Source organism: Myotis myotis, unplaced genomic scaffold, assembly GCF_014108235.1.
Source record: "Myotis myotis isolate mMyoMyo1 unplaced genomic scaffold, mMyoMyo1.p scaffold_m19_p_17, whole genome shotgun sequence".
Taxonomy (NCBI): Eukaryota; Metazoa; Chordata; class Mammalia; order Chiroptera; family Vespertilionidae; genus Myotis; species Myotis myotis.
In genome coordinates, this window is record NW_023416321.1 from 15931181 (window position 1) to 15951979 (window position 20799).

Genomic DNA, 20799 nt, shown 5'->3' on the forward strand with positions numbered 1-20799 from the left:
GCCAGCACCCTGCACACTGTTTCTTGCCTCCTGATCTTGGTCCATGCTGGTCCCTCTGCCTGGAATGGCCTGCCCTACTCACCCATGGGGACCCAACTCAGCCCACTCCAGGCACACCTCCCCCGAGCCTCCCTGCTCCCAGCCAGGCTGAGTTGTTGCCCCTCCTCTGCTCCAGGAGGCCCCGTGCGTGGCTGTCATTTCACTCATCACATTGGTGTAACTGTCAGCTTATGTGACAGCCCCCCACTCACATCCCAAATTCTCCTTCCTGCGGATGCGGTGGGCCTGTCTTGGAGAAGGCTGATGGGGGTGTTGGGCCCAGGTTCCCAAGCTGCCAGGGCACAGCATGTGAGTGTGTGTGTGTGTGTGAGTGTGAGTGTGTGTGTGAGTGTGAGTGTGTGTGTGTGTGTGCTGGGAGAACCGAGGCTCTGCCTGGTCTCACACAGTCAGTGTGGACACAGCCTGGACACTTGATCCCACCCATACCAGCACCTCTTCCCCATACTGAGTTGCAGGGCTCAACAGAGTGGATATCACTGCAATTGTTTGGGGTTCTGGCTTTCTGAGAGGTGGATGACTCTGCTGCTAAAAAGGGGAGTGGCCCGGCCAGGGTGGCTCAGTGGTTGAGTGTTGACCTAAGAACCAGGAGGTCAAGGTTCAATTCCTGGTCCGGTCACATGCCTGGATTGCGGGCTCAATCCCCAGTGTGAGGCGTGCAGGAGGCAGCCCCACAGTGATGCTTTCTCATCATTGATGTTTCTATGTTTCTATCTCTCCCTCTCCCTTCCTCTCTGAAATCAATAAAAATACTTTTTTTAAAAAAGAGGGGAGAAAAATTGGACGAGTGAACCCTCAGACAAGAATCCAGTGATACTGGAGGGGGGTCTCTGAGACCCAGCCCCTTCTGTGGGGTCTCTAAGTCAAGATCAGCAAAGGCACTGTCTGTTTATTTACTTATTTACCTACTAACTGGTAGGCATTGAACTGAGAATAGAGATCCACTCATCAGCATGAAAAGATCAACACCCAAAACAAACAAAGCAAAAAAACACAAAACTCAAAGTATATGTTTGCAAACTCAATAGTGGTTGCTCTGGGTAGCCGCAGAAGCACAGGTGTGGTTTATAATCTTGTTTATCGACATTTAAGGACTATTATCTTGTCACATGCAAATGTTTGAAAACAGCTACAAGAACTTTTTATTGGGAAATGTGCAAACACATGAAAGTAGAACAAAGAATTCCTGTGGGCCCGTCACCCAGCTTCAATAGTTTTTAACCCCCTTCCTGCTTTGTCTGCTGTTCTCATTTTGCCAAGTCTGTTTAAGCAAAGTCCGACATTGTGCCATGTCATCCATAAATGCTTCCGTGCGCTTCTCTAGCCCAGGGGTCATGAACCTTTTTTGTGCCGCAAGCACCTTTGGCGGTCTGGGGAAAGCTATGAGCCCCTTCTTGGAATAATGTTTTTAAATGCCTAAGATAAAACACGTAAGATTGTAAAGGAAACCTATCGTATATATAGTATAAACTGAAATATAGTGATTGAAGTGTTTTGGGTTTTTTTGCCTTTAAAAAATTGTTATGTTAGAGCAAGGGAGAGGTAGAGAGAGAGAAACATTGATGTGAGAGAGAAACATCGATCAGCTGCCTCCTGCACACCCCCTACTGGGGATGGAGCCCACAACAGGGCATGTACCCCTATGGGAATCAAACCAGCGACCCTCTGGTGCATGGGATGGTGCTCAACCCACTGAGCCACACCAGCCAGAGCTGGGTGAAATACTTTAAAATGTCTGATATAGTAATATATGAGTGTCCTTCTTAATACATTGAATTACAAGCTCTAACAGCAGGCCTGTAACTACTGTTATATGAAAGGAAGTCCAATGAGTATAGCCAGCCCCAGGGTGGGAGAGGGTGCAGATGCCCGAGCCCCCCCCGCCCCCGATCTGGGAGGCTGTGTGGGACAGTGGACAGCACATGGGCTTTTGGTCAGACAAACTGTGGTCTTATCTCCGGCTTCTCCGTGGTTGTGTGTCCTTGGGTAAGTTACCTGACCTCTCTGAGCCTAGTACGCTTCTATACAATCCTTCCAGGATGATAAAATGAAATAACACCTACTAAGCGTGGACTCCGTCTGGGCTCCGTGAATGTGTGTTCCTCCCTCCCTCCCTGCCCTCCAACCCCAGGAATCGCCCTGGGAAAGGCTCCGAGTCTGGACATGAACCCAAGGATCAGAGGAAGCTGCTGCCTGGGGACAGAAGTCAGAGACTGGGGCTCCTCGGTCTTCTCCCTGAGCCTCCAGGTAGCTCAGGAGGCCCAATTGCCAAAGAACATCATCCCGGGCCAGCCCCTGGCCTGCCCACAGGCTGGCCGTGGCTGACGGCCCTGTGCTCCTTTGCCGATCTAATCAACTCAGTCCGATCAGAGGACTTAATCAGTCCTCGTTCTCTCAACTTTCTCATCTCTTGCTTCTCTCCTCCTAGTTCTCTTAATTTTGCCTGAGAGTGGAGCCCAAAGCCAAAGTGCCCAGTTGAGGGCCCCAAAAGCCGAGCCGAGCCCCAAAGAGCTCACCCTGGCCCAGAACAGCCAAGTGCGGTCAGGAAGGGCAGAGCCCAGCACCTAAGAGCCTAGGGTAGCTCCAGGGACTGGGGTTGAGGCCTGAAGAGGTGAAGCTAGTCCCCAACGAATGATCCAAGCCCCAAAGGGCCCAGCTGCCCGGGAAGAGTTGAGCCCAGACCCCAAGGGCGGAGCCAAGACGGGCAGAGGCGCACCCTGACCCTGAGGGCCGAGCCCAGCCCCCAGGGGCGAGCCTAGGTCCGCCGAGCCTCATGCTGGGTAAGACTGTTCGGGTCCATTTCAGGGAGAGCGAGCCGAACCCACACGCTCTGCTCCGGACAGAAAGCATGGCCAGCCCTGCTCTCCGCCACGTTCTCTCGCCGCCCGCCTTTCTGGGCGCGATGTTTAAAGAGGGACATTGGCAGAGGCGGAGCGCAGGACGGCGAGGTCGCAAGCCATGCCTTTTAGGGGGCAGGTGGGAACTGGGTCTCTTTAGCCTAAGAAAATAAACAGTGTCCGGGCGTGCTCTTGGCATTCAGCTAACTGAAGGGTTATGTGGAGGAGGCAGCTTTAAATATTTTTATTGCTTTTTTATGTGTTTATTTATTTTTGGTTATTCCTCACCTGAGGATATTTTTTTCCATTGCTTTTCAGAAAGAGGGAAAAGTGGGGGGTGGGGAGGAGGAGAGAGAAAGAGACATTGATGTGAGAGATACATCGACTGGTTTCCTCCCCCATGTGCCCGGACGGGGGGCAGGGAGCAACCCAGGTACCCTGCCCTTGTTCAGGAATCAAACCCAAGCCTCTTTGGTGGGCAGACCAACGCTCTAACCACTGAGCACACTGGCCAGGGCAGGAGCAGCTTTGAGACAGAGGAGTGAAAAGTGCAAGACCCATCCAGGTGCCCTGAGAGGCGGACGTGTCCATCAAGGTTCACAGGAGAGCGCTCAGGTGGCAGCGTGAGAAGACGGGATCCCCACGGGCCGTCCACGGGCCCTCGGGAAGACCGAGAAGGAAGGGAACAGTTCAGGGCTTGGCCTCGGAGTCAGGCCCCTGCCACGACCACCACCACTTATGAGCTGTGTTTCCTTGGATACGGGACTTACTCTTTCGGAGTGTCTGCTTCCTTACCTGCCATGGCAGAGGGTGGCAGTACCGGTGTCAGGGGTTGGTTGCAGGGTTTAGTAAGGTGAGGCACAGGACCCGTTTCATTCATTGAAGCCAACCAATTAAATAACTGAATATCCGTGTAATGAGTGAATTGTGAATGAATGAAGGACTCCGTAAGCCGTGTGAGGGCAGCAGTCAGGGCAGTAACCCACCTAGACCAGTGGTCGGCAAACTGCGGCTCGGGAACCACATGCGGCTCTTTGGCCCCTTGGGTGTGGCTCTCCACAAAATACCACGTGCGGGGGCGCATGTACAGTGCAATGGAAACTTCGTGGCCCATGTGCAGAAGTCGGTATTTTGTGGAAGAGCCACACTCAAGGGGTCAAAGAACCTCATGTGGCTCGCGAGCCGCAGTTTGCCAATCACTGACCTAGACCAACCACCGCGCCTGTAGGTCTAGAACAGTGGTTCTCAACCTTGGCTGCACATTAGAATCACCTGGGAATCTTTTTAAAATCCTGATTTCTGGGCCTCATCCTCCGGAACGAGGAGCTTAAAAAGATTCCCAGGTGATTCTAACGTGCAGCCAAGGTTGAGAACCACTGGTCTAGAAGGAACTGACAGCTGAGTGAATGAATGAACTATTGACCTTAGTGAGATTTTCAGAATAGATGGCGTCTTTACTAATGAGATCAATTCCTGCGCTGGGAGAGCCTGGACCAAGTGTCCTCAGCACTCCTTCCCAATCTTAAATCCTGTGAGAACAAGAACGGTCAGATGGTCCAATTGTACGAGTCAGGAAGTTTCTCTTCCTCTAGGGCAGCGAGAAAGGTCAAGGAACTGGAACCATGAAGCCGTGGCTGGAAAAAGGAATGAAAAGACCTTTTTGCAATCCCCCCAACTCCTCCCAAAGAAACACACCCTAGAACTGTATGCATCTTCCGGTTTTGAATTGTGGTCTTGGACAATACTGGGTCTTCTAGTCCTGCCCTGGACCTTTGACCTCGTGTGAAAAGCAGAAAGGCCTGGTGTGCCCACCGAGATGCGGGCATACCTTTCCCGAACGCGCCATCTCCTGGTCACAGGCGGAAACCGACGCGCAGATCCAGGCTCCTTGTTTGTTTACAGTGAGGCGCCAGTCCCCGCCACCAGGGAAGCTGGGCAGGAAACAGTCTTGCTCCCCAGAATTTAATCCTGGTCTCCCGGGAGCGGACAGCTTGAAATGCATTCAGATTCAACGACGGGACGGGACCGTTTCCAAAGTTCAGAGCTTGTTTATTTGGAAGCACATCTTTCTACCACGGAGTAGTTGCTCGTGGTAGCCCCTTTGGAAAGGGGACTGGGATGAGGGCCTTTCCTAAAGTGCTGAGCTGCCACCGTCATCGATGGGCAAGGCATTTGTTTATGTTTGGGGGATTTATTTATTTGTTTGTTTATTGGTGTCTGAACACGCTCAGAACTATTTCTGTGACTCTGGTAAAGAGAGGTTGAGAGAGAGGAAGAGGGAGAACCAGGATCTGAAACCCCCATCTATGTACTGTGACCGAAGGTTGAGCAAGGGCACAGGCAAAGGAGCCATTCCAGGCCGACCCTGATTTGTGGGTCCTTGGACGGGGTCCATTAACTGCTTCACCAAATTTTATCTGAAAACCCCAGTTGGCAGGGTTTTTTCTGGAATAGAGAGCCACCAGGACGGCTTGACCAAGGCACAGGTTGAAGTCACTCAGCATGCCCCCACGAACGTTTCTCGGGACACCGGCCCCTCCAGATACTTGGCCAAAAAGAAAAAAGAAAAAAAAAGACGTTTTTACTCAAAACAGCGAGTGACATGCTCTGGGTCATATCTGCCTTCTAGGAGACTCGCGAGGCACATGAACTTCGGAAGGGTCTGAGACATCTGACTGAAGTAAAGGAACATTTTTGTGACAAATTAATGTGGCTTCAATCAACGTTTCAAAACTTCACTGGCCGAGGAATACTCATGTAGTGACCGTCTACCTGGACTCCAGGAGCCAGGGCCCCCAGGAACAGTCTCGGGAAACTGCTCATCAACAAGCAGGTACGGGAGTCTTCTGTTGGTCTCCCAGCACCAGGAGAGCCCAGCCTCAACACGAGGACCATGCGTGTTGCCATGAGACCGTGAAAACAGCTCTGTGGCTGGAGAACAGAGAGGAGAGACTGACCCAATAGGTCCTTCAGTCGCCGAGGACCCGCCGGCCTCACCTCAGGAAGCTTTGGTCATGATAATGACCTGACCCCCAGGAAATGGCAGCGCAGCTTGTAGTTATGACAACAACAACAACAAGATCACCTTCCCCATAAACCACGTGGTAGAGAACCAGCCAAGTGTTACCGGAGCAGCTGGCTTCCACCGTGAGTATTGGAATATTCTGTCTCCACGAAACCTCGTGGAATTTTATTATTTTTTTCTGCAAAAAGCTTTATTGTTTCATTTGGTCCAATGCATGGGAGAGGGCTTCAGGGTGGTTAAAAGAACGGCTAGTAGTTCTTTGGGGAGAGGCTCCGGTAAAAGCCAGACACCAGGGGGAGGCAGAGGGGTCCCTCAAAGCCTCTGGACTCCACAGGCTCCTAGTCGTGCTTGAGGGGGAGCCTTTGGAAGAGATATGCGCCCAGCCTAGCCTGGGGGTCGGCAGCCTGCAAGGGGAGTCAGGTGTCGCCCATCTTCTTGATGCGTTTCACCTCCTCACCCTGGAAGTGGTTCTGCAGGAAGTCACGCAGCTGAGGGTCTGCGCGGGTAGAACCCAGGGCCTGCAGCTCCAAGAGGGCCTGGGTCCGGTTCCTCTCCAAGGCCAGGGCGGCCTCCATGGCCCTGAGTTTTGCCCCCTCATCTTGGGAGGCTTCAGCACGTCCTGGAAGAGAACGCGGCCCCCACGCTGGGTTTGCAACTTTAAGACGCTCAGCGCCCTCGCGCTTCTTCTCTGCCAACTTGCGGGAAAAGTGGCCCACGCCCTCCAGAGCCACTTCCATCGTCCAGGTCGAAATAGAAGCCGAGAGGTAGGTGTGGGAGCCCCAGAGGCAGGCCGGCCAGGCGGTTGACCGCAGCCTCCACCGCGGTGGGTGGAATGATCTGACGAATTTGGAGCTCATGGTTGTCCGGCGATAAGGAGTTAAGGTAGAAAAACAACAACAACTGGTGTGTTGGCTGGTCCCTGAGGTGGTTCTGAAGGTGGTGACTGGATAAGACAGGAGAGTGGCCGGAGGCTGGAAGCTGGGGCCTTCCTGGGTGTGTTCCGTCCAAACACTGTTGAAGCAAGAGACAGATTTGTGCCCGCTGAGCGCACTGTCCCTCGTGGAATTCTTGCTCTATGTATCACTCTTCCAAAAACGAGCAGATGCTATATCTCCTCTGTAAATGAGAATGTGTGGACTGGGGGCTTGTAAAGGCCTGGAGAGGTCTTAACACTCACACACAGCAAAAAAGGAAACCATCACGCCCTCTTTTCTGATGCCGCTCTAAAAATGTTAAATTCGTAAGGGACCTCTTTGTATGTTTCTTGTACTAAACGTAACTACTTTTTATTTCTGGGTCGCTGTCATGGGACATTGCGTTTCCTGGTTTGGGGAGGAGGAGCAGGGAGAGGTGTGGACCATAAATTCTTAAAAAAATATTGTTATTGATTTCAGAGAGGGAGGGAGAGGGAGAGAGAGAGAAACATCAATGAGAGAGAGAATCATTGATCGGCTGCCCCCTACTGGGGATCGAGCTCACAACCCAGGCATGTCGACAGTTGCTGGGAGGCAGAATCGCAATGGGTCAGGATAATGCCCCAGAGCAGGGGTTGCCCTGGTGGCCTGTGAGGTCCGGAAGGTTGGCGACCGCTGCCCCAGAGTATGGCAGTGTTTCACCTTGTTTTATACATTACAATCAAAGGAGGAGACGTAAGTGGGTTACGTGAAATCCATTGGTGATGGATTAGGGAGGCGGGAGAAAGCAAAGGGAGGGACCTCTGGGATGGGATAAAAAGTAAAATGATAGACACATACTTCTTTTACTGAGGTGGGTACAGGATAGTTAGCAGTCAGCAATTAATATGATAACAATAACAATGAAGGAATTTGTGGTCTCCATCCTGGTGCCCAGGGCTTTTGGTTGTGCCCTGAGGGGTCCAGAAAAAGGGAAAAGGGAAGTTACAAGTTACCCTGACATTTCTTTTTTTATTATTATTGTTTAAAGTATTACATACGTCCCCCCCCCCCCATTAACTCCCCTGCCACTCCCACCCCTGAGGGCAAGCCCCCACCACTCCAGTGTCTGTGTCCATTGGTTATGCTAATATACCCTGACATTTCCATGATATGCAATAGGCTCAGTTAAAGTAAAGATTGGCCTTTGTCAGGGAAGATACCGGCCTAGGATGTGACTACCCACCATAACTGCTTTTAGTTAAAAGTTTTAATTTCAGACCATCCTTGTGGCTACTTTAGGTCCTTGAGTTTGCAAGACCGCCATGCAGGCCTCCCTGAGCTTGTCAGGTCAGCATGTGGCCCCCTTTCCATCCATACAATAATCAAGCGTATCATCAGTGATGTCTCCTTTCCGGTGGACGTCTGTGACCATTACTGGCCCAGAAGGCTTTCTTCATTTCTGCCCTCCTGGGGTGTGGCTACGCGGCCTTATTTTTGTGTCTTTGAAATATTCTAAACTTCTAGGCAACGAGAAATACTGCCCTCTACAGGGCGTATCCATCTCAGGTGATCGGTGACAAGCACAGCACTTTTTAAATGGATTATTCATTCTTCTGTTACTTTGAGGTTTATACAGCCAGTGACAAGCTTGTTGATTAGAATCGCTTCTGCACACATTTATTGCTCAAGTATAAAAGGAGAGAGGATGTGTCAAGAAAAATTTTAAACAAAATCTGACAAAGAGAGGAAAGTCAGAAATAGGACTGGTAAAGGGATTTGAGGGCAAAGGTGTGTGGAATCCTCAGTTTCCAAAGAAGAGAAAGACACATATGTCGTTCCCTGAGCCTCTGATGGTCTATCTGAGCCCTTGGCTCAGGCCGTCCAGGGTTATGCTAATCACTGCAGCCCACAAATGCACCATTGCTTTATTTTTTTATTTTATTTTTTAACTTTTATTGATTTCAGAGAGGAAGGGAAAGGGAGAGAGAGACAGAAACATCAATGATGAGAGAGAATCATGGATTGGCAGCCTCCTGCACGCCCCCCACTGGGGATGGAGGCCACAGCCCAGGCATATGCCCTTGACCGGAATCAAACCTGAGACCCTTCAGTCCGCAGGCCAGCGCTCTATCCACTGAGCCAAGCCAGCTAGGGCACCATTGCTTTTTTAAGTTTTATTCTTTCTTTAAAACATTTCAAGTAAATATTAATGGTGACATTTATCATATGTATCCTTTCTATTTTATTTAAGTCAGATGGCTTATTCCGTACTTGCTATAGATTGAATATTTGAGACCCCCCACCTCTCACTCATTTGTTAAATCCTAATGCCTGACATGTTGGTATTGGTAGGCGGGTCTTCCTGAGGTGGTTAGGTGATGAAGGTGGAGCCCTCATGAATGGGATTCGTGCCCTTAGGAGAGCGATCCCAGAGAGCCCCTCACCCCTTCTGCTATGTGAGCACCCACAGCGAGACGACCACCGACGAGCCTGTCCGGCAGTGACGCCCTCCCCAGGACAATATGCCTCTCGCTAAGGCTCGCCTCCATCCAGAAGAGGAGAAGAGGAAACAGGAGAAGAAGCGCCTGGCGCAGAGCCCCGATTCCTCCTTCAGGGTGTAGATGCCCAGGATGCCGTAAAATCACCACCGTCTCCAGCCGCGCACAAAGGGCAGTTTTATGTGTCGGTGGCTCCACTGTTCTGTCAGCCAACGGGAGGAAGAGCCAGGCTCGCAGGAGGATGCTCCTTCGAAGGAAGCGGCCCTGAACGCGCCTCACATCTAGACGAGTGGGGAACCATCCCAATGCCACATATTGGATTTAAAAAGAAAGATGACCATCTATGAACTTGGAGGAGGGCCCTCACCGGAAGCTGGTGCCCAGCCTTGGCTGTCCCAGCCTCTAGCACTGTGCGAAATACATTCCTGTTGTTCATAAGCCACCCGTCGGCGGTATTCTGTTATGGCAACCTGAACGGTCTGAGACGGACGTGTCTTAGTAACTGACGCAAAAGGGAAGCCCCGGGAGCCATACCGACCTGATCCAAGTACTGTTGACACGTGGCGTCTGCTCAAATTACAGGCTTGGTCACCAGAAGCACACGCTTTCCCATGGCCGCCCCGGCCAGCCCTCCGCACAAGAAAGCATTGTTTCAGGACACTTTCATTTCCATTACACCTGTGTGTGGGGGTGTATTATAATAATTTCAATATATTTGTTACTCCTGGGAGTGCAAAAAGCCGGGAAGGTGGCGGCTTGCATGAGAATGCGCCTTTGTACACATGCGAACTCAAACCTAGTAAATGACATTAAATGGCATCCTCTTGGCAACCTAAGAGAATTTTAAACCTCAAATCATTGAAATTCTCATCGACTATGTAACAGTTCTACACATGTGAAAGTAAACGATGGCCAGTTAAGGTGGAAGAGATACTGAAATACCTGGTTTATTGGTTTGCTGGGCTGCCATGGCAAAGTACCACTGGCTGGGAGGCTGTTGTAGGCACCTCTCGCCAACATCAGACAGGTGTTCCCCGACAGGCCCCCCACCCCAGTCAGTGGGAGAGGGCTGTTCCCAACCTCGACCCTTGTCTTCTCATATAAATGAGTTTATACGAGAGACCTTGCCTGTGGTGTGAAAAGCCAATTTATTAAAGCAATGGAAGCATGCACCTTTATTGAAAAAGCAAAGCAAGCAAACCTACACATCAGGCTTACAAAGCACAGACAGCTCTCCGCTGATCTGAAGAGCAGGTTGGGGGGAGGCCTAAGGCTATATACCTTCCTGCCGATAGGTCTCAAGATTCCTCTGCTGAATGTTTTGGTGCAGGCTCATTCTCACGGCCCCTTTTACTTTGTTGTGGCCTTCCCAGAATTCATGAGGAGCACCTGGCAACGTTAGCTTGCCAAGGCTTGAGACCGCTGGCTTCTCTGCTTAGGGAGTAAAATGGCCCTTTTCCCCTTTCCTCCTTCCCCCTCCCTTTCTGCATCCTCTCCTTAGGGAGGTTTTTAACCACTTGTTCTCCTGTCCTTGGCTGGGGAAGAAAATGGCTTGCTAGTTACAAGCTGGCTGCAAGTTGCCCACACTGTTTGGCCTTGTTTTAACTTTCCTGTCTCAGTTTCCCTATTCCTCCTGCCCTGGAACCCTGGAACAACTTCACGTAAATTTATTTGCTCACAATTCTGAAGTCTAGAAACCCAAGATCAAGGTACAGGTGGGTGAATTTATCCTGAGGCCTGTTTCCTTGACCTGCAGGTCTCTTCGCATCGTCTGTTCTCTCTGTGTGCCCCTATTTTTATAAGGACACCAGTCATATTAAATGAAGACTCACCTTAATGACCTCATTTTAACTTAATCACCTTTTTAAAGGTCTTATCTCCAAACTAGAGGCCCAGTGGACCCTCTCCAATCTGGGATCGCTGGCTCCTAACTGCTCACCTCCCTGCCTGCCTGATTGCCCCTAAATGCACCCCTGCCTTTCTGATCGCCCCTAACTGCCCTCCCCTGCTGGCCTGGTTGCCCCTAACTGCCTTACCCTGCCAGCCTGATCATCCCTAACCGCCTCGGCCCCCACCACTGTGGCCTTGTCCGGAAGGATGTCTGGAAGACGTCTGGTCTAATTAGCATATTACCCTTTTATTAGTATAGATACAGTCAATGTTGTGATGTAGGGGGTTTGGACTTCAACATAGGAATTCGATGGGGCACAGTCAGGTGACTGGATGGTGTGCCTCATCCAATCAGTTCGAGGCCTTACGGACAAACACTGAGGTTTCCTGGAGGTGGAGAAATTTGGCCTCAAGACAGTAACACCAACTTCTGCCAGAATGTGCAGCCTATAGATTTTGAACTTGTCAGAACCTACAGCCACATGAGGCAATACCTTAAAATAAATCTCTTAATGGTGTGCACATATACCCTGTTGGTTCTGTTTCTCTGGAGAACCCTAATTGATATTGTACCGTAGGAACTACTGAAATAACTGTTTTTTGATTTGCTGGGCTGGCTGGGAGGTTTTGTTGTTGCAAAAGGGAACCAGCCCCGTTCAGGCCACCTCAGAACTGCGAATCAGCCAAGTGCGGGCTGCAGTACTCACACAGAACTCCAGGTGGCGCCCCTGCACTACTCAAAAGAGGCTTCCTTGCTGCAGGCCTCACCTCACAGGCTTTGAAACCCAGATTTCAAGACAACCCAGTGACTCAGCAATGCCAAAGGGGAAGCATAACATTTGGACAAAGTTCACAAGCTTGCCGTCACAAAGATCACTTTTTCCTTGTGTCCTTTCTTGGAAGTTCTGTCTCTTTGGTAGGCGCTAGCATGATCGGAGCCAATAGCCACTTGGGCAATCTCATTACCCCCCTTCCACCCCCACATGAATAGGACACCCCGGGCGGGGTTAATAGAAAAGGAGGATTGCACTGCCAATTTGTCTTGTTTTCTGTCTGCAACGGAAAAGAGGTCACCGCCTCATTGTTCTAGGACCTAGGTTTTCTTTTCTTTTCAAGTCTCCAGGGATGTGAGCCACTGAGGCCCAAGGGCACAGCATGCCTGGGTGTTTATGCACGCAGGGCATGACTCACCCTGACCCCAGGATCTCAGCTACCCACAGTGCTGGCGGGACAGACTCTGTGCCTGCTCGCAAACCCCTCCGTTAATCCTGCTGGTGGTCAAGACCCTACCCTGTCATTAGGCCGTGTCCTTGACCACAAGCTCAAAACATTTGGCGGCGTGGGCTTGTTGAAGCCTTGTAATATTTTGTAAGAAAATTCGAGATGCCTTTACTTTTTAAATTTCTACGTTGGCTATGGGAAGCAGAACCAGCTATGTGGAGTGACTGACCCTGGGAAGGTCACCCAGGGGTTCAGAATCAGAATCATGGGCCGAGACCTGCCATCGGGGGTGCTGACTTTCCTAAATCTCTCCCTCCCCAGCCCGCCACCTCCACCATCACTCATCGTTTCCTGGTACTTTTTTTTTTTAAAGATGCACATTCGCATACGTACACAAATCCATGCCTGTGTTCCTGCAGTTTTAAGCAGCGTGTCACTGATGTTGTGCTCCTGGTCTAACCCAAAAGTAAGTGGAAGCATCACCTATCTTTTACATTAGAACCTGACTTTTTTTAAAAAATATATTTTTATTGATTTCAGAGAGGAAGGGGGGGGGGAGAGAGGGAGAGAAGGAGAGAGAGAAAGAAACATCAATGAGAGAGAATTATTGATCAGCTACCTCCTGCATGACCCCACTGGGGATCGAGCCTGCAACCCAGGCATGTGCCCTGACCAGGAATTGAACTGTGACCTCCTGGTTCATAGGTCAATGCTCAGCCACTGAGCCACGCCAGCCAGGCTAGAACCTGACTATTAAAATATACACACAGTCTTCTTCTTGGAGATACACAATTCGGGATAGCAGATGAGAAGCCCAGAGGAATCCTGTAGAAAACAAACCTCATATTTTTCAAACTTACTTGAATATACATGACCTTTTCCCAGAGAGGGTCCCCATGAACGTCACTGGAACAATATCCCCGGAATACCACTTGGCAGTGCTGAATAAAATTCTCATCTCTTCCCGGCATAGGGTTGGGTGTGTAGGCAGTAACCCCGGCCTCCTGCTGTGCTGAGCCATTTGGGAGTTTGCAGAGTTAGTGTTAGAGTTCGTTGGGATTTTGTGGTCTCCAGGGCATTCTAATGGTTGACAAAAGCCAAGTCTCCTGGCAGTTTCCCAAACCTGAGATGGCGGCACAGAGAGTAGAGTAAGTAGTACCCTCGCCTGCCTCTGGGGGGCCCGTTCCATCCCTCCCGAAGCACACAGGCATCTCCGCCCAGGGCCGCCCTGGGACCTCTCCAGCTGTTCCATCTCTGGCATCAGGGGACCCTCCCATTCCCAGTCCCTTGGGTGACCTTCAGCCACCTTCAGTCCCTTTTTTTTTTCACCTTCAGTCTCTTGAAAGACAAATTGAAAGACAACTCGATTACTGGGATATTCCTAAAAACTGCTCATTCTTCATCCCTCTCTAAACCAAAGCCATAACCCGGAGGCAGTAATTTTATTATGGATAATGAAAAAAATCCTTATCTCTCTCCCAGGAATACTCCCTTCAATCCTTTCATTGGCCTCAAAGAGTGGGCAGCTTTGCACCAGAACTGAAGTTTCTATACCACCCCTGGTAGTGTTTCATAATCATAGGAGTTAGGAGGGGGTACACACTTAGTTTGAAGTCTTTGGGGGGCCAATGACCTTGTAGCAATGACCCTATGTGATGGCAATAAGTGGTTGAATGTTACTGCGTGTGTTAGATTTAAAACTCGAGAAGTTCCCTGAGTTGTCTCAGAAAAATGTATTGACTTATCTATATAGATCAGTGGTTCTCAACCTTCCTAATGCTGCGACGCTTTAATACAGTTCCTCATGTTGTGGTGACCCCCAACCATAAAATTATTTTCGTTGCTACTTCATAACTGTAATTTTGCTACTGTTATGAATCATAATGTAAACATCTGATATGCAGGATGTATTTTCATTGTTACAAATTGAACATAATTAAAGCATAGTGATTAATCACAAAAACAATATGTAATTATATATGTGTTTTCCGATGGTCTTAGGTGACCCCCAAAGGGGTCGCGACCCACAGGTTGGGAACCGCTGATATAGATAAAAGCTTGAGCGACTGGCCGACCCGCTGACTGACTGGTAGCTATGACGTGCACTGACCACCAGGGGGAAGACGCTCTACGTAGGAGCTGCCAAGCTGCAGTGACTTGGCAGCTGTGGTTCTCGGGTGGCACACCTGGAGCCAGAGAGGAGGGAGCCTGATTCTGGGGTGCATCACCTGAGAACCACCCTCTTGCAATCCAGGACCCCTCGGGGGATGTTGGAGAGCCAGTTTCCACCTGATCCCCACAGGCCAGGCCAAGGGATCCCACCAGTGCACAAATCCATGCACTGGGCCTCTAGTAAGGAATAAAATTGCTGGGCAATGGTGATGGTGCCATGATGGGTGATTCTCTCTGGCTTCTTTTTTTGTTAATCCTCACCTGACGACATTTTTCCATTGATTTTTTTAGAGAGAGTGGAAAGGAGGGGGAGAGACAGAGAGAGAGAGAGAGAGAGAGAAACATCGATGTGAGAGAGACACATTGACTGGTTTGCCCCTTCTCCCCCGACACGCACCTAGACCAGGGCTGGGGATCAAGCCTGCAACCGAGGTACATGCCCTTGACCAGAACTGAACCTGGGACTCTTCAGTCCAAGGGCTGATGCTCTATCTTCTGAACCAAACTGGCTCGGCCTGTCTCTGGCTTCTTCGTGGGCTTTGGGACCATCAGTAAGACTTGTTTTCCCTTTGTGGCTCTTGTAGACAGGCCAGGTGGCAACATCTCTTAATCGGTAAGTCTAGCTTTCAGAATCTGTCACACACAACTCATCAGTCAGGTCAGCTGACAAACATTGATTGGTTATCAGCTGGACAAACTCCCAGGGGCAGGGGCACTAAATTCAATGAGATGCCAGCCCTGTCCTAACAGAAGATGAGGCAGAGTCAAGGACATTCATCAAAGATATAGGTGCTGCTCTTGAAGAAATGTGCTTGCTCCAATATTTCTCTAAGTCACGTTAAAAGTCACAACTTTGTTAGCCTGGTGGTTCAGAGTACAGCCTCCAGCATCAGAGGGTCTTGTTGAGGACTCAGTTCTGTGAACCAGCTGTGTGCCCATGAGCAAGTGATGTAACCTCTTCAAGTTTTGGTTTCCACGTCCAGGAAATAGAAATAATCATAGCCCCTGTCTCTAACTTGTCGTGAGGATTAAATGAGATCCTGCATTCAAAGCACGTGGTGCACCACCTCACAGATCGTAAGCTCTCAATAAAAGGTAGCATTTGCTATTCATCTTCTTCTTCCCCATCCCAGGACATAAAAAAGCACAGCCACGTTCCGAGCTATCTCTCTACATCTCCAGTCTCTACGTGGAGCCCTTTCCCAATCCAGCACATTCCAGAGAACCAGATCATTCCATTCTCCGCCAGCCTTCAAACATTCGCAGGAATCACAGACGTTGGAAAACTTGGCCAAAAGAGAAAAACTACAAAAGGAGTGATACAAGGAGGAGCTTGACATCTACCTGAAATTCCTCTAAAAGGCCAGTGGGATCGTGCCCCTCCTCTAGCCCATGGTGTGCACCCACTCAGCCTTGTGTTACTGTTATCTGCTCTCCCAGGGGTCACATGCTTCAAGTATTGCAAATCCCTGAGCTTCCCTGGGAAGCTGTGGAGTCCCCACGTCATGGATCTCCCAGCAGCCATTCTCCAAGGACCTTGCACAGACATTCGTGGGCTGGTCTGCCAGCCATGAAGCTCCAGGGCAGGTTCTCCAGCGATTGCCAAGGATGCAGCACGCGGGCTTTGCTTTCGTTGGCCCTGCTGTCTGTAGAGCTTGCCTGCTGCTCCTCCCGCAGCGAGACAGCTTAGGGTGTTTTCTTCTGGCTGCTCTTCCTTAGCAGAGCAAACACTGCCCCTCCCTCCTTTAGGTTGTGGTGCCTTAGAATCTCCTGGAGAATCACAGGGGCAGTCACCTGGGGACAGACCTCATGCCAGGACTCCCAGGCTCGTTGCTCGCCATCCTGACTCACCCTCCTAACACCAGGGCAGCTTGGTCAGTCTATTAGGACGTGGTACTTGTACAGAGGAAATCCTAGTTGTTTCTAACCATGTTTTACACTCAAACACCCTTAAAGAGAGAGAAAAAGGTCTGAAAATGAAATCAAGCCAATAGGATGTTTTAAAGAGGGTGAAGGATACGGGTCAAAGAATCACGACTAATTGATGATGAAGATTTTTAAAAAGAGACCTCCATAATAGTTCATCATTGGTCAAGTTTTTGCTGTGTTCCAGGCCCTATCCTAAGTGCCTATGTAGATTTTCTCATCAAATCCTCAAAAATTTTTTAAGAGGCCGAAACCGGTTTGGCTCAGTGGATAGAGCGTCGGCCTGCGGACTGAAAGGTCCCAGGTTCGATTCCGGTCAAGGGCATGTACCTGGGTTGCGGGCACATCCCCAGTGGGAGATGTGCAGGAGGCAGCTGATCGATGTTTCTCTCTCATCGATGTTTCTAACTCTCTATCTCTCTCTCTTCCTCTCTGTAAAAAATCAATAAAATATATTAAAAAAAAAATTTTTTTTAAGAGGGTGCAATTATTATCCCCAACTAAAACCGGGAAAACACAGAAGCTGGGTGGGGTTAAGCAACATGGTAAATTTTGGGCTCCTCTTCATTCCTTTAAAATCTGTATCTGGGTAAAGTCACGTTTTAAAAACCCTGAAGAGGAAAAAAGAAAACGTAATTTCAACATGTCCTAGATTGCATTTATAACAGAAGGGTGTCCGGGGCTGGCTGGATGAGTGGGATCTCAGTGCCTTCAGGTGCTGGCTGGGTGAGCCTTCTTCTTTCGCAACCAACTGTTCCTGAGGCCTGGGCTGACGTCGTCAACCAACTCTGAAAGCAAATATGTGGTCTGAGTGGTTTCCCGGTGGGTCCTGGTCTCACCTCTCAGGCTGGGACCTTCTCTGCTGGAACGGAGGAGGGACAGGAGGTCTAAACAGAAGCGGAATAGAAAAGCTCAGAGCTGCAGAGGACCATCATGAAGTGTATGAGCGTCTCACCACTGTACTGTACCCCCAACACTCATACAAAATAATCTTGAGTGTCAACTGTATTTAAAATAAAATTTTTTTGATGAAGAATTATGCTGATTTTAAGAAAAAGAAAAGCTCAGAACCTTCGATTCCTCCTCAGTTGACTTAGGCCACTCATGGTGTGGCCTTGCTTTCTTATTTGACGTATAGACACAGTTACCTCCTGGCAGTCAAGACCCTCAGCGTCCTGCTGATTCCACAAAAACAGAGTCAGCTCATCATGTTACGTTCCATACGCCCCCACTCATGCCAAGCCCTCTCCACTCTCGTTCATTTGCTGCCCACCGCTTGCTAGGTTCAGAGTTAAGTCTCCTTGCGTGTGTTATTGCATGGGAAACTAAGTTGATGATGGAAGACAAGCAAGAGTCCCAGGAAGGCATCTGCCTTCTCTCAGAAAACAGGAATGCACTGTTGAAAGAGACTCTGCAGTTAACAAACTTGGTCATTAAAAACATTTGCAAATGCAGCATTTAAACTCGCAGGCCTGGGCTCCAGGTCTGGACGGGCCACCCACGGGGAGGGTAACACGGAGAAGTTACTCAACAGCCCTAACCGTCACCTCCCTGGGCTGTAGAGAAGAATTAGTGTACATGGAGCAGGTTTGATGAAGGTCATATTTCACTTTCATTATTGCAGTTATTAGTTATAGTCATGAAATACCATGAAATATCCTTGATGCCGGTGTACTCATAGCTCTCTCCTTGTTGACGGCCTCACTTTGTTTTGTGTGTTTTTAATTTATATATTTTTTTAATTCAAAATTTGTTCAGTTACAGTTGGCATTCAATATTACATTAGTTTCTGGTGTATAGCATCATGGTTAGGCGTTTATATAACTCATGAAGCGATCCACCTGAGAAGTCTAGTACCCACCTGGCACCATACGTAGTTATTACAGTATTATTTGACTATATTCCCCATGCTGTACTCACATCCCCATGACTATTTTGTAACTGCCAATTTGTACTTCTTAACCCCTACAGAAAGAGTTCTTTTTTTTTTTTTTAAAATATATTTTATTGTTTCTTCACAGAGAGGAAGGGAGAGAGACAGAGAGTTAGAAACATCGATGAGAGAGAAACATCGATCAGCTGCCTCCTGCCCATCTCCCACTGGGGATGTGCCCGCAACCCAGTACATGCCCTTGACCGGAATCGAACCCGGGACCCTTCAGTCCACAGGCCAACGCCCTATCCACTGAGCCAAACCGGTTTTGGCAGAAAGAGTTCTTGTAGGTACCCAATAACTATTTGTTGAAATGGATGGATGGATGGATGGATGGATGGATGGTTCTAAAGCCTCATTGTGTGTGTGTTTTCATACTATTCTGGAAAAGTGACGCTTTCAATCTATGACATTAGGTGGTGGATGGAGCAGTGAGGCCATGAGCTTCTCAACACAGGGACTTCTAATAGGGTTGAGTGACTGTCCACCTGCTGAGAGAAGTGTTTCTTCCCTTGCAGAGTTAAGTTATCAGAAACAGTCAGAACTCAGGGAGTATCTGTCATAGAGGCAGGTAAAGTCAGAAATAGGAAGATGTCATTTCTGAATAGAACAGACTAGAGCTAAGGCAGGTGGGACAAAGGAGTCCGAGAATCGGCCCTTAGCCTGGATAAGAAGGCCACCGTCTCTACGGAGAGGGATTTTATCTTCCTCCAGGGTCCAACCTATGGATTCCCTGTCTTGCACCTCGGCCCACACTAGTCCTGCTTCTCCTTTTGTATTTCCCGGCTTCATTAATATTCTCATCATATACCACTCACCCATGCATACCCTCCCAGCTTCCATATCTGTCCCCCTGTCTCACTCCTGCCACCCTGAACCACATGCAACATCTCTCCTCTTTCTCACTCTCTCTCTCAAACATTCTTCTTGCCTGGCCTTATCTAATTCCTGGAGTTCCCTAAACACATGTTGGTCTTTCTTTCCTTTTTACTCCTTACCTGAGGTTATGTTTTTATTGGTTTTTAGAGAGACACAGAGAGAGAAACATTGATCATTTGCCTCCCATACACACTCCAACCAGGGATCGAACCCGAAACCTTTTGGTGTACAGGACAATGCTTAACCAATTAAGCCACCTGGCCAGGGCGACACATCTTGTTCTTTCTAACCATTCCTTTGCACGTCCTCTTCCCTCCACTCAGCTTACAAGACTCAGTTCAAACATCTCCATGTTCAGAGAAACAATGAAGACGCCCCTGATCTCAAGCAGAATTCACAGCTCCCGACTGTGTTTCACTCATACACCCTCTCACAGGACATTTTAGCTATTTGTTTACGTGTCTGTCTTCCTAGCTACATTGAGTGTTTCTTGAGGGGAGGGCTCTTGTTTTGTTTATGTTAATATTCTCCCGAACCTAGTCATAATATACCTAGACCTCGATAAATATTCATTAAGTGATATGGACCAAGACAAGAAATTAAAAACCCGTTCTTGACTCACGCCTCCTACCACTGCCGGAGACGGGCCGCTGTCTTCCTTCCTGCAGAGATAACATCAGCATCTGGCTGTTTCCGAAACCATTATCCCCATCCGGCCCGTACATCTTGGCCGTCAAATTAAAAGGACTGTCATTGCAATGACTCGCTCCACCCACTGCTGTATATTTCATGTTCAGGGTGTTGTGATTCCATAGCCTCGTAGAAGTGAGTTAGGATCTTCGGCAAAAGGAACTTGAGTGCGGGAGCACAGGGTCGTAGATGAGCGTGGTGACCTGCATAATAACACTGGCCGACAGAGGTGGGATGCTTCAACACGATCACAGCCCAGAACCCCGTGGGAATGACGGCCTTTCTCCTTCCTTAGGTGATGAAGGTTAGGACATTCCCTCCCACACATGCCTGGAGGCCATGGTGCTGAAGGCGTCATATCTCCCTGGGTCTCCCTCTGGAGCAGGAGCAGGGGAACCCCCCACTTCTACGGGTCTGGCAGTCTGTCCTCCTCCTCTGGTCCCCTGTACTGTGTCCATCTGCTCAGGCTCCTAACGAGCCACCCTACACCAAGACCCCACTGTGTGAGTCTTGGACCAGGTTAGACACTGGGACTGCACCGTCCTAGGGTTTTAGGGCCACGCGGATGTGACATGCAGACAATATGGCAAGGGGTAGGTTTGGTCTCTAGCCTGCTCTCCTGTTACAGTGGCCGCTCCTGGCCTAAGCAGTGGACTAAGGAAGCGTGAGGTGAAGGAGAAGGAAAGACCGTCCTCGCTGGGTCCAGAAATGCCCGGATGCAGGTGATGTGCTGTAGACCTCCCTGTTCTGCAAAACGCATAAGGGGCTTTATCTT

The 20799-nt window shown here is 49.4% G+C and overlaps 1 protein-coding gene across 5 annotated transcripts in view; it reads left to right on the top strand.

Moving 5' to 3' along the window:
• Positions 1 to 4203: 4203 nt before the first annotated feature.
• The window catches only part of LOC118671537, a 49312-nt gene continuing 32716 nt past the window's right edge, over positions 4204 to 20799 (top strand). For 2 of the 5 annotated variants that reach the window (XM_036339815.1, XM_036339818.1), the window contains exon 1: positions 4204 to 6041. The gene's annotated coding sequence lies outside the window, so the exon portion shown is untranslated. Of the gene's footprint in view, positions 6042 to 8887; positions 11029 to 12797; positions 12891 to 15729; positions 16878 to 20799 lie in introns of those variants that run through there. The other 3 variants (XR_004972775.1, XR_004972774.1, XR_004972772.1) reach the window with 3 other exon arrangements.